The following is a 16,199-nucleotide window of genomic DNA, read 5'->3' as shown; positions in this document are numbered from 1 at the left end:
GCTGCTGGCAGTCAGGTGGGCCCTCGAGGAGTGGCGGCACTGGCTACAAGGCAGTGACACCCCCTTTCTGGTCTGGACCGATCACCAAAACCTCATATCAATCAAAGCTACCAAACAACTGAATCCCCGCCAGGCGAGGTGGGCATTATTTTTCGAGCAATTCAACTTTCAACTCTCCTACCGTCCCGGGTCCAAAAATCAAAAAGCCGATGCTCTTTCCCGTCAACACGCCCCAGACTCACCATCCTCTGACCCCGAACCCGTTCTTCCTCCTCATCGCATCCTAGGCCCTCTCCGGTGTTCCCTCGAGACGAAGGTCCGGGTGGCCCAGGCATCCGACCCTGGCCCAGACAACACCCCACCTGTACCCCGTGCCTGTACGTCCCAAATACCTGCCGGCCCGATGTACTGCATTGGGGCCATTCCTCCGTCCTCTCAGGCCATCCAGGACGCCAACGGACCCTCTCCTTCATTCGCCGAGCATTCTGGTAGCCTTCAGTACGGCGGGACGTACAGGCCTACGTGGATGCCTGTGACGTCTGTGCCCGGGCTAAGACTCCCAACACTCCGGCTGCTGGGCCCCTGCGTCCCCTTCCCATTCCTCATCGCCCCTGGACCCACCTCGCCTTGGACTTCATCACCGGCCTCCCTGAAGCTAGTAGTATGACCACCATCCTGACCATAGTGGATCGTTTCTCCAAAGCGGTCCACTTGGTCGCCCTGCCCGGCCTACCGTCCTCTGCCACAACCGCTGACCTCGTGCTTCAACACGTGGTCCGCCTCCATGGGTTCCCCCAGGACATCGTCTCTGATCGGGGACCCCAATTCGTCTCAGCTGTGTGGAAGGCGTTCTGTCGCCTTATTGGATCGACCTGCAGCCTCTCCTCTGGCTACCATCCCCAGACCAACGCTCAGGTGGAGAGGGCCAACCAACAGCTGGGACGATACCTGCGGTGCTTTGCGTCAGAACACCAACGCACCTGGCCTGGGTTTCTCCTGTGGGCGGAGCTGGCCCACAACCTGCAAGTCTCCTCCGCCACCGGCCATAGTCCCTTTGAGATCTGCCATGGATATCAGCCCCCCATCTTCACGCACCACGCACCGTCAGATGATCCGCGGTTGCCGAAAGGCCTGGAAATCTGCGCGGTCGGCCCTCCTCATCGCCTCCCGAAGGATGTCCACCCAGCACGATCGCCGGCACCCTCGTCGACTGCACTTCCGGGTGGGACAGAGGGTGTGGCTGTCCACCAAAGACCTACGTCTCAGGACTGAGTCACACAAACTGTCCCCTCGATACATCGGACCATTCCGGATCCTCAGTCGGATCAACCCCCTCACATATCGTCTCCAACTCCCTCCTGCCATCCGTGTCCATCCAGTCTTCCATGTCAGCAAACTCAAACCCTTTGTCCGATCCTCGCTTCATCCTCCTGCTCCGGATCCGCCACCGCCACGCATCGTCGACGGGGGACCCGCCTACACTGTGGCTGCATTATTGCCTCTCGCCGCAGAGGTCGGGGGGTCCAGTACCTGGTGCATTGGACCGGCTATGGACCAGAAGAACGGTCTTGGATCCCGAGTCGTTTCATCCTGGACCCTTCTCTGGTGGCTGAGTACCGGCAGCGTACTGCCGCCGCTCCGGGGCCGTCGGGGGTCGGCCCTGGAGGGGGGGGGTACTGTCACATGATGGAAGTAACACGGAAATGGGAGTAACACGGAAACGAGGTAACGTGACTCCTATATATTAGGCTGGAGAGCAGCTGCCAATTGCTCAGTCATTGAATTACGCACGTCATTCGACTCGGCCCCGAAAACCTTCAACCCAGTAAGACCGTACCTGTCCTCTCTGTTCTCCTGATCCACGAACTCCTTCCTGTCACCCTGTCCTGCCCTGTCTTGTGTCTTAATACGCGAACGACAACATCAGTGTGGTGTTGCGGCTCGCGCCGTCCACGTTCGCAGATTAACGCGGAGGAACTTACCTGCCTCCCTGCGTCCCGCCGCACCGAGGTCTCTCGTTTCCTCCTACACGTCTCTCTCGTTCTGGTCCCGGTTCGCGTTACAGTTGCTGAATCAAGAAATATATTTGTGAGTGGTGTCGTTTATTGATGAATTTTGAAACATACATAGATGGCTGTATTAAATGCAATGTTTAGTGTATATATCCATGCACAGAAAAAAACAAATTTGAGAAGCGATTTGGTTCATTACAAATGTAATCACTAGATGCTTGCCAATATTGCATTTAAGAAGGAAACATGCATCTTCTCACATCTAGCGTATTCATTTGAAAAAGTATAAAACTATTACATTTATTAGCTTCTTTTTTGCGAGAGATGTGGACATCACTAAATGATCTTACACTCACGTATTATGTATTATGAATCAGTCGGTGAAATTGTAGCAAAAATAATTTTATCTTGACACAGAGAAAAATAAACCAAAAAGTAAAAAAAAAAAAAAAAAAAAAAAAGTAAACCAAAATGAGTCCTTCAAATCACGTAAGAACTTTCTCTCTGCTGGTTGGTCAGATGTATCACCGCGGGAACAATGAAAGTAAATACAGAAAGCAGATCTGCTGTTGTGGATTGTGTTTGCGTAAAACTAGTGGGATATTATGTAATTAAATTTCCGATATTAAATTTATATTACATGCATTTACCACAAAAGTGCATGATAGGGTTGTGTATTGGCAAGGATCTCACAATATGATACGTATCATGATACATACTTTACATATTGCGATATGTAGAATATTACAATATGTACAGCATTAAAATGTAAAAACAGAGCGCAGATACAAGATGCTGTGATCAGTCTATCATATTTTGCTATTTCACTCTGCCTGAAATGACAAGCAGTAATTCCAAGTACCCAGCTTTACAGTGCCAACTACAGGAGTGGGGGTTGTAGTCACACACTAATTCTCATCTCTGCCAACCTCCTTGACAAATCCTTGACAGAACCACCCGGTTGTGTACATTTGTATACAAAAATATCAATATTTGATGTCCCTGTATACAATATCAAATACAATATCATCAATTAAAATGTTGTGATATATTGATTTATTATAACACCCCTAATGCATAACAAGACAACACAGGAGGTGGCAAGCATCAATCATATGGAACTGTGAAAAAAAAAAAAAAAAACAACATCAAAATGTACCGTGACCAGCGGAGTAGTAGAGGGCGGGGCAGCCATCGACAACAACGCAAGCTAAGTATCCCTGAAGTTACGTCGAAGCTGTAATTTCCGGTTTGCGCGCGATTGTCTGCGGACCCGAAACATGGTCGGGAAGCCGACCAGTACTGACTGTTTTAGGATCTTTCTCTTATTAAATAGGTATTTTTATATAGGTATATCTTTACTGAATATTCAGGATTGTTGTGTGAATGGGGGGTTCAGGTAACCAGCCTGGTTCGTTTACTATACTGATTTATTTTACCCACCCAACCCTTTAAGAGTGAATTTGTGGTACTTTACTGTGGTTCGTAATGTGTGTTTGGTGCGATTTCCTATTTTGATTAATTGTGGGTTTGTAGATGTGCTTCGTCCCGATTTGCGGTGTGTGTATCGGGGAGGGTGGCATCAAAGCGCCAGTATTGGTGATGTGTACCAGCTCCGGGCAGTGTTTTATTCTGATACGCCCCCCAACAGGTGTTATATCTGCTTGACCTAAACAATAAATAGTGTTACTGGCTTGAATTGTACTTTGCGTGTTGCCTGTGTCTGGGGTGGACAAAGTTGGAGCATCCACGACATACACAGTAATGCAATTCAAAATAGAACCCTCCAGTGAATTGAGCCACACATTGGAAAAGGGGAGGGTCAAAGGTAACCACCATGATACAGTTTTTTCTTTTCACATTTTGCTAACAGAGAAACAAGAGCGTTGAAGGCCTGTAATTGGTTAGGTCTCACAGCTGCCAATGGCCCTCGAGTATTTAGAGTACCTTGAAATATATGGAATGGTTTTTGAGAAGGTACCCAAGTGGTGGATCCTAATAGTTAAGGATCCCATCGGCAAAGTGTTAGAGCAGAAAACCGCTGTCCCTGGGGTGTTGGGCATGAATGTGATTTGTCATTGTTTTACTGAATTGTACGATGAATACGGATCTGAGCTCTTTCAGTCCCCCCAGGTGCAAGCGGCTGGCCTGCCATGGCAGCAAGCCCTGCGAGCGAGTGAGAAGATGGAAGACGTGGTCAATGCTCCACCCCCATTCCTGTCCTTGTTTATATTATGTCCCGCCTCTGCGCTTACTTACCTCATCAGCTCACCGATGTGACAATTATTTTACTATGTTCTAGACTTTATCTTGGTTTTATATTATTTTATTGGTTATTTATTCTGATATTTTAGGATTTTAGTTTAGTTCCTGGCCGAAGCACCAGTAATCCCTAACAGATGACTATAAGGAAAGTTGAATTGTCACCTGATTGTACCATTAAATTGCATGTGTTTTAAGTGGAAACAACTAACAGATTATTTTGCATGGATTATTTTTATTTTGATTGTCTTATTGTCTGGTTTTTATGATTTAACCAGTGAACGTGTACACCCAACCTCTCTTTTGTAACTCTTTGTTTTTCAATATTTTAAATTGTATATTGAACCCAGCAGCTTAGGTGGCTCAGCAATTATGCAAAATTACATATAGGCGGGGCTGCAACCCAGCGACTGGAAATGTACGTGAGGGTTAGTTTCTTGGTGTCTGTCTCAAGTCCAGGTAAATGGAGAGGGTTGTCAGGAAGGGCATCAGTTGTAAAACTTTGCAGATCTTTGTGTGGACAGCCCGACCAGCAACACCTAACAGGAGCAGCCGAAGGGAGATGTTCCCATTGAATTGCCTGTGAAACCTCAGAGTCTCTATACTATTGTGATTACCTGTGAAGGTTCTCAGTCGTCCAGGTCATGGTTCTCAAAAACGGTTATTTCACTGGCAACTGGACTTGTTATGGATCCTTGATCCTTTTGCTCACTCTGGATAAGTACAGGTTTTGGAGAGTGGGGAGGGATATTCCAATGATTCTCTCAGCAGTCCTGACTATCCTCTGCAGCCTTCTAAAGCCATAACTGTCTGGTTTGGCTCAGCTACCAAATCTGACTATAGAAGACTGCAGAGGATTATGATTGACAACATTTCACCCCTCAATTCCAGTGGCCTTTGTCTTTCAGGTGTAAGTGCTGATAAACATAAAATTTATAAAATCCCAATAACATACACAATAGAATAACCAAAACTCTATATAATACGAATTAAAACATATTTTTGCTCCACGTTTGAATTCATTAAGGTTTATTAGCTCTGGTTGAGCTTGGTTAGACTTGGGTAATTAATTTACATTTACGGCATTTGGTGCTTTCAAGTTACCATTGATGAAGATCAATTCTGGTTCACTAGGACCCCAACTATGAATACAATCTTTGTATCACTCTGTTGTAGATTCTGTACACAAGTTCGACAATAAGAAAAGTTACAAGTTAATCTAAATATTCTTTAAAGAGGAAGGTCTTGAGCTGTCGTTTAAAGGTGCTCAGTGACTGAGCTGTTCTGACCTCGAGGGGAAGTTCATTCCACCACAGAGGGGCCAAGACGGAGAAGAGTCTAGATGAATGTTTTCCTTTTACCTTCAGAGATGGAGGGACCAGGCGAGCAGTACTGGAGGTTCGGAGTATACGAGGTGCAGTGCGAGGTGTAATAAGGGCTGTGAGGTAGGATGGTGCTACTCCATGTTTGGCTTTGTAGGCCAGCATCAGTATTTTGAACCTGATGCGTGCAGCTACTGGAAGCCAGTGGAGGGAACGTAGCAGAGGGGTGGTGTGGGAGAACTTGGGAAGGTTGAAGATCAGTCGTGCTGCTGCATTTTGTATGAGTTGTAGAGGTTGGATGGTACATAGTGGTAGACCAGCTAGAAGGGAGTTGCAGTAGTCCAGTCGTGAGGTTACTAAGGACTGAACCAGTAGTTGGGTGGCCTGGGTTGACAGATAAGGGTGGATTCATCTGATATTGTAGAGAAGGAATCTACATGAGCGGGAAAGATTGCTGATGTGAGTCGAGAAGGAGAGTTGGTTGTCTATTGTTACGCCAAGGTTGCAGGCTGTTGCAGAAGGAGAGAGCTGCGAGTTGTCTAGGTAAATAGCAAGATCCTGATGTGGTGAAGAATCTGCTGGAATGAATATTAGTTCAGTTTTGGTGGGATTGAGTTGGAGGTGATGGGCTGCCATCCAAGACGAGATGTCGGTTAGACATGCAGAGATTTTGGAAGCAGCATGTAGATCAGAGGGAGGAAAGGAGAAGAGGAGTTGTGTGTCGTCAGCATAGCAGTGGTAGGATAAACCATGTGAGGAAATGACCTCACCAAGTGATCTCGTGTAGAGGGAGAAAAGGAGAGGACCTAGCATCGAGCCTTGAGGGACACCAGTGGAGAGTCTATGTGAGGTAGAGGTGGATCCTTTCCAAGTCACTTGGTAAGATCGCTCATCAAGGTAGGAAGCAAACCACTGCCATAATGAGCCCTGAATTCCAAGCCTCTTCAGGATTGACAAGAGAGTCTTGTGGTTAACGGTGTCAAATGCTGCAGATAGGTCGAGGAGAATAAGCACAGATGACAGTTTTGCCAATCTGGCTGCATGTAGCTGCTCGGTAACTGCCAGAAGGGCAGTCTCAGTGGAATGAGCTGTTCTGAAGCCAGACTGGTTAGGATCCAGGAGGTTGTTCTGTGATAGATGGAGTGATAGCTGGTTGTAGACACACCGCTCAAGGATTTTGGATAGAAATGAGAGGAGGGAAACTGGTCTGTAATTGTTGATGTCTGTAGGATCAGCAGTGGGGCTTCTTTAGAATTGGAAGAACCCTGGCTGTTTTAAAGGCAGATGGTACATAGCCAGATGAGATTGAGCTGTTTATGATATAAGAAATGAAAGGGATAAGGTAAGGGGAGAGGGTTTGAAACATTGCAGAAGGGACTGGATCTAGTGGACAGGTGGTTGGGTTGCCTGTACCTATAATCTGAATGATTTCATCAGATGTGACCTTAGAAAATTGATTGAGAGTAGTTGTAGAGTTTTCAGAGGGTAGAGTAGGATTTGTGGTGGCAAATGTCTAACAGATTTTTTCAATCTTCCCTGTGAAGAAGTTGGCAAAATCATCAGCTGTTAGGGAAGATGGGGCAGGGGGAGTCGGAGGATTGAGTAGGGATAAGAAGATGTTGGAGTTTTTGAGGGTTGTGGGCAGAGGCTTGTAGTTTTGCTTTGTAGAAAGCAGTTTTAGCAGCAAAAAGTTAGTGGAAAATTTGCGCAGAAGATTCTGATAATACTGTAGGTCTGAGTCAAGTTGAGATTTCTTGTATTTTCTCTCCACTGCTCGAAGTACTCTTCGATTGCTGCGCAATGTATCGGAGAGCAAGGGCGCTGGGGGAGAAGTCCTTTTGGGTTTAGTTGATAGAGGACAGAGTTGATCCATGGAAAGGGAAAGTGAGGTGAGGAGAGAGTTAGTAGCTGTCTCTAGTGGTAAGGAGAAGAATGAATCATAGGTTGGGAGATGTGGAAGAATGTAGGAAGATACAGATGAAGGTGAGACAACATAACACTGTGTCGAATGAAGGATGGATGGGGGACAGTTGTGGATCCTGTAGGTACAGTGAGTGTGAAGGTCAGGAAGTGGTGGTCAGAGATGTGAAGGGGAGTGGAAGAAAGGTCAGAAGTTGGAGAAGGACGACTGAAGACCAGCTCCAGGACATTCCCTCCTTTGTGTGTGGGAAAGATGTTGCTGTTGGTCAAGGAAAAAGAGTGGAGAAGGGGAAGAAGACATGATGATTGGAGCTGGGCTGATGGAAGGTTGAAGTCACCAAGGAGAGGGGGGTTTCTAAGGAGAAAATGCTGAGGAGAGTGTCCAATTCATCTATAAAGGACCCAAGTGGCCCTGGAGGGCGATATAAGACTATGAGAAGGATGTTCACACGAGAAGAAACTAAGAGTGCATGGAATTCGAAAGAAGAAATGTTAAGGTGTGTGAGAGGCATTGGTGTGAAGGACCAATTTCTTGATATTAAAAGGCCAGTACCCCCTCCTCTCCCAGTTTTTCTAGGAGTGTGGGAGAATGTGTAGGCAGAAGAGAGGGCAGCAGGTGTAGCAGTGTTATGTGGGGATATCCAGGTCTCTGTTAGTGCCAGGAAGTTTAGGGAGTGGAGAGTGGTGAGACCAGAGATAGTCAGCTTTTTTTTTACAGCGGATTGACAGTTCCAGATTGTCTTCCTGTAGGGCTGAAATGATTATTATAATAACTCGAATGATTCTATTACAAAAGAATGTTCGAGGAAAATTCTTTGCCTCGAGGCTTCTTTTAATTTGTCACAAAGTCCATCTATTATCGTATCGCTCCCGCGGAGCTACGCATTACCGGTATCAATGTTCTACACGGACTGTTTTCACAGATTTAAAGAGGCGCGATTTATTGGTGGAAAATAAAGATAGCGGTGTGCGGTGTGGACAACGTAGTGCAGTGTATACACTGTAAACCGGACCTGGCTTACCATAAAAGTACTTTGTCAAAACTACAGCACCTTAACCAAATCCTCACGTAAACCACACTTCTCCAAGCGGACTCGGAACGTCTACAAGGTATCATATTTTTATGATTGCTAACTAACAGCGCTTCTTAGAATGTATATTATTTGTAATTATTTGTGTTATGAGTCGATAGTGATGAGGCATATAGCAAAAGAGCAAATACACCAAGATCTCACTCATGTACTTCATCTCTCGCTCCTGAGCGCCACACACACACACACACACACACACACACAGATAGGTTACACCTCAAAACACGCCTTCCCCATACATAAGGTTGTAATAGTAAATGCAACAAATGGACAAATCTACATTCATTAGCATATAGATTTACTTTTGGGCGAGTTTAGCATTTGTTGCACATCAATGTTTTTCCCCACAGTACATCACAGCGGCACAGGCTTGCACATGCATTGCACACACATGCACTAAGACAAATTCTCTCTCTATCTCTCTCTCTTTCTCTTTCTCTATTTTGCACATAACATTGCACACAACATTCTACCTACCTACCTCATCTGGATACAACTGGAAACTGAACTGTATTGTTTAAGGTGGATTATTAGTAATACTTTAATTGTTTATTTATATTTTCTTTTTACTGTTTTGTATCTTTATACTTTATTTCTCTTTATTCTCAGATGGGCTATAGCAGGGGGTACACTCCTTTTTCCTTTAGTTCTGGAGTCAGTAACCCAAAGGTTTTAAGCTTTGATCTAATAAATGTATTGAGTTTGAATAAAAAGCTTGTGAGGAATAACAGCCAATTGCTTGCTCATTTTAAGAGGATTTTCATGTTGCGTTACACACTATTGAAAGAGTTGTTTAAAAACACAAAAGTATACTTTATCTGATTACTCGAATAATCAATGAAAAAAGTACTTGATTCCAAAAATATTTGATAGTTACAGTTCCTAGTTTCCTGTCAGTGAGGTTTCCTGACTTAAAAAGCCACACAATATAGCCTGCCTGAAAACTGTGGAGGACCGCATCTTGCTAATACAACACTGTGAAAGACAAAACTGATCAAATGAATTGATTGTCATTGTGATACACTGCAGCACAGCACACGATGACACAACAAAATGTGTCCTCTGCAGCCATGACAGACGCCCGGGGAGCAGTGTGTGGGGTCGGTACTTTGCTCAGTGGCACCGCAGTGGTACCTTTGCAGATCGGGATTTGAACCGGCAACCCACTGATAACGGGGCTGCTTCCTTCACTGCTAGGCTGTGGACTCATCTCTCATCCAACAATCTGCCTTATGAAAAGCTGGTCACTTGTACTGACAGGGCCACAGAAAAAACAGCCTGAATGATGTATGATTTTCCATTGCATGCTACATATGCAAGCATTGGCAAGTAAAAAACATTTAGAAGACCTTAGTAACAACCTGGCAACAATTAAATTGTAAATTTTATTAAACAAACACTGCCAGTCAGTGTTTGGGTTCCAGACACAGTCTTGGTGTTTAAATCTAAACTGAAAATGCATATGTTGTCTCTGGCCTTCTGTTAATGCTGTTAATGATACTGAAGTTAAAATCACAGACACAGGATCAATTATCAAGTGTACTTTAAAACAAATTCACTTTGTCAAGCATAGACAGTGTTCAATTGCTGGTGAGAATTGCTGGTGTCTTCCACTTATAAGTCGCTTTGGATAAAAGTGTCTGCTAAGTAAAGTAAAGTAAAGTTCAATTCACAGTTAGGCTATCCTAACTAGGGTACCAGGGCACTATTACATTAGTGTACCACCATAACTGCATATTTCTGTATCAGTTGTACAATGCTACTGTCTGCCACTACTTCTGTTTGTTCCCTCTGAGGCCCTGAATGAAGCACCCAGACTACCTCATGCATCATCAGCATGGACAATCATAATAGCACTGCTGTGATGCCCATTGAACATTCTTGCTACTCTGGAAGGTGGTCTTTCTCTGAATTACTCCTTCTGTAGGTTTCTTACTTTTTTTCTCGATTTGAGTCTTCTAGGAAGTTGATCCTTGTGTCTATAGAGGGTTTAAGTATGATGGGCAGTTGTGGAAAGTAACGAATTACATTTACTCATGTTACTGCAATGGAGTAGTTTTTGTGAGTAATTTGTAATTATTAAGTTGTTTTTTTTGGGTCCTAGATCCCGTCAATTACCAGCCAATCAAAAAATGAAAAGGTCTACACAACAGCCAATCAGGAAATAGCAGTATTTTATCTGGGCAAAACGCAAAACAAGCAATGAAAAGGTATCTGGGAATTCTTCACATTATTCTGCTACTTGTAATAGAATCTTCCGAAAACTTTGTTGATCCAAACAATTATGATTTGTGCCTTGAGACAGTCCTATGTCGGAGGTCTACAGACAATTCCTTTGACTTCTTGCTTGGTTTGTGCTCTGACATCTTATCTGACATTATTCTGTGGTATAGTGTTGTGTTCTGTGTGCTGGGGCAGTGGGGTGAAGACAGCTGAAGCAAATAGACTGAACAAGCAGACTAAAAAGGCTGGTTCTGTCCTGGGTGTCAGATTGGAGACCCTGACGGAGGTGTCTGAGAGGAGAATGCTAAAAAAGCTTCTATGTATCATGGACAACCCTTCTCACCCCATGCATGCCTCCATGATGGCCCAACAGAGCAAATGCAGCAAAAGACTCATAGCCTCTTAATGCAGAACTGGCCACCACAGGAAATCCTTCCTATCTGGAGCTATTAGACTGTACAACTCTTCCTTGCTCTGTAGGGGATTTTCTCAGGGTTAATACCAATGTTGTTTTTGTTCTCACTCAGATTGTGCAATATTACTCACCTGTTTGTTTTTGAATGTTTGTTTAATTCCCCCATCACACGCTGCTACTTTCTCTTTATTCATTAAATAAACACAATATCACTTTGCATAATCATTATTCTACTATGATTTATTCTTCAATTCTTATTGTATATATTTATTCCTCTTGTTCCTCTTGCTGCACCGAGCATGTTTTCAACAAAACAATTTGGAGATGAAGAACCCTGGTGCAGTGGGACACAAGGAGGTAGGTAAGTTCCTTCCGACTTATTATGCGAAGGCGAACCGGCGTAAGACGCAACACCACACAGATGTTGTCGTTCGCGTTATAATACACTTTAGTACGGGGGAGGGGGAGAGAAAGGAAGGAGTTCAGGAGAGAGGATAAGATAAGGTCAGACATGAAAAGGGTGTGTAGAAGGCTGGGTGAGAAGTGGTCGCCAGAAATTCGCAAACCCAAGAAACCGTTGCAGCTGTTTCAGTGTTGTGGGTAGGGGCCATGATGCCACTGCTTCTTGGGCTCCATGGCCACACCCTGGGGCGAGATGGAACGTGGTGGAGCGCTGGTGGAAGGCGCATTTTTCCAACTTACAGTACAGTCGGTGGGCAAAAAGAAGTGCTGAAAGATGGCGGGTGCATTGCACAGTCCAAATGGGATAATTAATGACTCAAAGTGACCAGTGGGGGTGATGCTCTAACGAATGAGTGGTCTATGAAGTTTCCAGCTGCCCCGAAATCCACAGAGACAGTGGTGTAGAGAAGGTGCTGAGTCCATTCCAGGATGGCTGGGAGAGTGAGTCGTGAGGTTGGCGTCAGAAAAGGAGGAAGAAGTGGGCCAGTTGATCGTGCCGCTCTGATTAGCTGGGTGGCCCGTTTCCCGGATGAATAGGGCAGGTTAAGCGGTTGTGTGAGGGGGAAGCACAGTATGCACTCAAGCCCTCCCGAAAACGCCGCTGTTACTCCTTATTTGTGAGGGCTGCCCGTCCAAGCTGCATGGGTTCCCCCCGAATGTCTGGAGGAGTAACGGTGGTTCGAGGGGGTGAGAACGGGGGTCGAAGGGTCCAATGCACTATTGGAGTGGGAGCTGCAGTTGCCGAACCTCCTGCGACAGACATTCGATGAGGTTCTCCTGGCGCGCTACCCGATCACATAAGAGATTCACAGTGGTCTCAGTCGTTCTGTCACCGTCCACGGAACCAGAACGTGAGCACGTGTAGGAAGAGACGAGGAACCTTGGTGCGTTGAGACGCAAGAGGCAGGTAAGTTCCCTCCGACTATGCGAACGTGAACCGGCGTAAGCCGCAACACCACACGGAAGTTACAGTACAATTTAGGACGGGACAGGACAAGAGGAAGGAGGTTCAGGAGAGAGGATAAGATAAGGTCAGGAACGGTCTTGCTTTTCGAAGAAGGATTGGAGCTGATTCTCGTTGACGTATGTCAATCAATGACTGAGCGTCTGGCAGTGGCCATCTTGCCAATTTATAGGAGTCACGTTACCTCGTTTCCGTGTTGCTTCCAGTCACGTGGATGGAATCATGTGACACATCTCAAGTATGATCAGGGGGAACAGGAGGCACCTGAGCTCAATTTTGAGCTTCATGGCAAAGTGAATACTTTCTCAGTTGTGCTTTCTCATTTTTTTAAACTATTAATAAATTTGGGGTGTTATATGTATAGAGTTCTGAGGAGGAAAAAAGGTTGCAACATAACAAAACATAAAAAGAAGGTTGCAACAACACTTTCCGGATGCACTGTATATGCTTTTTGTGTATTCTTTTCATTACATTGCTCAAACTGAACAAAATTTTACAGTTTAATACTTTGGATTTATTTTCTATTCTATTTTTTGTTTTATGGGGTGGTCTGAACATAGTTTGCACATTATACAAAAGTTGAATGAAAAATGTCTAGTACTGTATTGGATTTATGATTTATGAAGTAATTGAAAGTAATTTTTACTTTTAATTGAGTAGATTTATAGATTGGTGCTTTTACATTAACTTAGGTAGAAGTTAAGCAAAGTGAAGATACTTTTACTTAATTACATGTTTTCTGTACTATTTTCACCTCTGATGATGGGTGTCATCTGTAGTGGCTGCAAAGTCCATTGAGACATACTGCTTGTGATTTTGCTTGGGCTATACAAAATTTAATTGTTGTTCTGGATAAGGTAGTGAGAAATCTAATTACAGATGCTTTTAGAGAGAAAGACTGAGAGAGACTGATCTATAAATGGAAATATCTGAGGGACTGGCATTTTATTTTTTCCTCTTAATCTGTGATCCAATGTAAATGTATAATGAAAACAATTTATTATAGTTGCAGAACACTACCTTATGTCTGGAGAAAGCTGAAGCTGTTTTGCTGGAACGAGAAAAAAAAGAAGACAGTGTTCGTTGTTACCAAGTAAAGGAAGCTTATAAAACGGCATTTTAAATATGTAAATATGTAGTTAACCAGGTTTTATAATCTGATAAGAAGAATTGATAAAGGCATTGAAATTTCTTTTCAATTCCCATTCCTAATTGCAAATGTGTGTATACATGTGTTTCACTTCTTTTAGTAGAAATACTAAGTATGAGTATACATACTAAGAAATTTGATTCTGGTCAATGGTGTCACTCAAATACAACATTATAAATCAACAACAATATAAAATATAGTTCAGCAGTTTAGGAGGGGACTGCGAGAGGTACCTCAAGTAAGATCAGAGACTGGACGAGTATCGGGAAGGCAGGGAGGAAGGACAGGAAAAACAGGCAAGGTAAGTAAGTACATAACTCCACACGTGTTCATTCATAGTTTTGATGCCTTCAGTGAGAATCTACCAATGTAAGTGGTCATGAAAATAAAAAGAAAACACATTGAATGAAAAGGTGATTCCAAACTTTTGGCCTGTACTGTATTTTACATGTGCTGCATTAAACAGGTTTTAAAATAATCTATTAAACGTAGCTTAAATTATACGATTCGAGCTGTTAAACGATATATTGATCATCCGGTTTCTTAATACAATAGCAGATGAAAAACAAAAGGTCCATTACTCCATTAAAAACTCTGCATCATTTCTCAATATTGGAGAAATGGGAACTGGAGGACTGAATTTCAGAAAATGGAGTATTGAATTTTTTACTTTGGGCAACTCAAGTTTACTTTAACTCAAGTACATGGTTTGTGTACTTCGTCCATTTAAGATTTTTATATGTATTCTGAAATTCTCAACATATATATGAACATATGAAATTCTCAAAAATATAAAGTTGGATAAAAATGTATGATGTTTCAAAGAAGCAGCCATAAACATACATTTACAGTTGTGGCACACCCAGTTTGAAGAAAGAGCAAGACAGAGAACAAAATACCACTTCCCTCTTCTACCATTAAACCGTGTAATGTATTGATCAATACTAAATTCGGCTGAAAATGATACTTAGTACTGATCAAGATGGCTTTTTTATGAGAGTAATACTGACTAGTTATCACCATTATTTGTGATTTAATTCCGGATGTTTTAGACAGGCTGTCTAGACAGGGATGAACGCAGGCAAACTGACTAAACGATTACTCTGTTGTGGCATTTGCATTTATATCTGTATTTATTTATATCTGTATTTAAGTTGACAAACCAGGGTTAAGTTTTTTAGGACACAAACAGCTGAACAGCACTAGATGGGTAATTGTCCATAAAATACGTACAGCTCATTATAAATATATATGTAAAGAATACAAACCTCCTGAAGCAAGACACCAGAAACGGCAACTTCAAATCTGACTGGTAATCTGCTGTCACTCGCTAACCAGGTACCTGATGTGTTGTGTGACCGGCAGGGCAGGTTATTCAAATGCAAACAAAAGTGAAACCTCTTTGCCAGGACGGACGTTAATAAAATTTGCTGTAAATGGAGAGGGTGAAGAAAAAATTTAGACTCATTTCAATTACACCTGTAATACAAAGGCAGCGTTTAGAGTATGAAAAGTAAATCTGTAGACGCTGTAGTTAGAACTATAAATTCAAAACAATATTATTCATGCGTGCTCAAATTCAACTCCAAATAAATTCAAGGTCAGAAATTCAACTCCAAAATCAGCAATCACTTTGACTCAGCATGTCATGTAGAATGTACCAGTCCCACGACGGGTTACACTGGTGAAGCGACAATATGATTCTGGTCAATGAATCAAGAGCCTGGATGCCAGCATATCCGTTATGTTATTTATTAACTAATTTGTGTGGAAAAGGGAATGTGTGTGTGTGTGTGTGTGTGTGTGTGTGTGTGTGTGTGTGTGTGTGTGTGTGGTCTGCAGTAAACAGAGAAAAATATACATTAGCACACATGCAACTGATATGAAACACAACACTGATTAATAACACTGATTACAGTAACCTAAAATGCATCAGACAATACAGTCATACATAAGCAGCTGACCAGCACTAGAAAATAGTACCCAGAATATAAATATAGGCAGCAAAAACACAAGAAAGATTACTGAACCTTGTTAGCTTAGTGCTCATAACAGGCGGAAATTAGCATAAGACTTAAATGATTCACAAACATCACAAACTCTCTCTCAGCATATAAAACAGTATGAGAGGATAAACAACTCAAACACACAAGCGTGAACAACGCTCCTCAGCACATATTTAGTAAGGAGAGTAAAAAGGCTTTTGCATCAAGGCTCTCTCTAGGTGCAAGCTTCATAGACCACTCATTCGTTACAGCACATCACATCCCCATGTAACCCCTCGCATCTCCACTCCTCGGGACCCATCACTCACCGCACGGTTGCTCTCCAGCTCCCATGGTGAAAAAAATCCAGTTTTTGATTACAACCATCATCAC

At 43.3% G+C, this 16,199-nt stretch overlaps 1 long non-coding RNA gene across 1 annotated transcript; it reads right to left on the bottom strand.

The window, feature by feature from the left end:
- Nucleotides 1-2,021: 2,021 nt before the first annotated feature.
- LOC114774207 (uncharacterized) lies at nucleotides 2,022-15,153 on the bottom strand. The gene is made up of 4 exons (XR_003744753.1): nucleotides 15,090-15,153; nucleotides 14,055-14,182; nucleotides 13,692-13,722; nucleotides 2,022-2,068 (listed from the first exon to the last, which is right to left on the bottom strand). It is a non-coding gene; the product is annotated as an uncharacterized LOC114774207 (long non-coding RNA).
- Between the last annotated feature and the right edge of the window lie 1,046 nt (nucleotides 15,154-16,199).

This window comes from Denticeps clupeoides, unplaced genomic scaffold, assembly GCF_900700375.1.
Source record: "Denticeps clupeoides unplaced genomic scaffold, fDenClu1.1, whole genome shotgun sequence".
In the NCBI taxonomy this organism is placed as follows: domain Eukaryota; kingdom Metazoa; phylum Chordata; class Actinopteri; order Clupeiformes; family Denticipitidae; genus Denticeps; species Denticeps clupeoides.
The sequence above is the reverse complement of the archived record's forward strand: the minus strand, read 5'-3'. Positions and strand labels throughout refer to the sequence as shown.